We start from the raw sequence: 449 nt of genomic DNA, 5'->3' as shown, positions 1-449 counted from the left end.
CAGCCCTTTAAGAAGAATCTTGTCTGCCATCTGCTGGACACTTTTTGTTGTGCTCATATTTAGACATCTTATTTTGCAAATGCTGCCTTTTTGAAATTTGGAATGCTTGATTGTCTTTGTGTCTATGGTTACGTTCACACTGCAGGTCTTAATGCTCAGTTCCCATTTTTTGAAAAAATCCGATCTTTTTGTGTGAACCTTCACATTACATTTTAAACGTGACCTGCATCAGACCCTCGTGTGAACGCTCCACAGCACTGATGTGACACGCATGCGCAGTAAAAGACGTGACGTCTCATCAGCCGGCTTGTTTGTTTACAGAGCTAGCATGGATGCTACATATTACTCATTGAATCAGAAGTTGTTTAATCAGAGCTGATTAAATAATTATCTGACATGCTTCTTTAGTTCAATGTTTATATCTGAACCTGCCTCTGATCGGGATGCTC

This window comes from Austrofundulus limnaeus, unplaced genomic scaffold (genome assembly GCF_001266775.1).
Source record: "Austrofundulus limnaeus strain Quisiro unplaced genomic scaffold, Austrofundulus_limnaeus-1.0 Scaffold519, whole genome shotgun sequence".
Lineage (NCBI taxonomy): Eukaryota > Metazoa > Chordata > Actinopteri > Cyprinodontiformes > Rivulidae > Austrofundulus > Austrofundulus limnaeus.
This window is presented reverse-complemented; position numbering follows the sequence as displayed.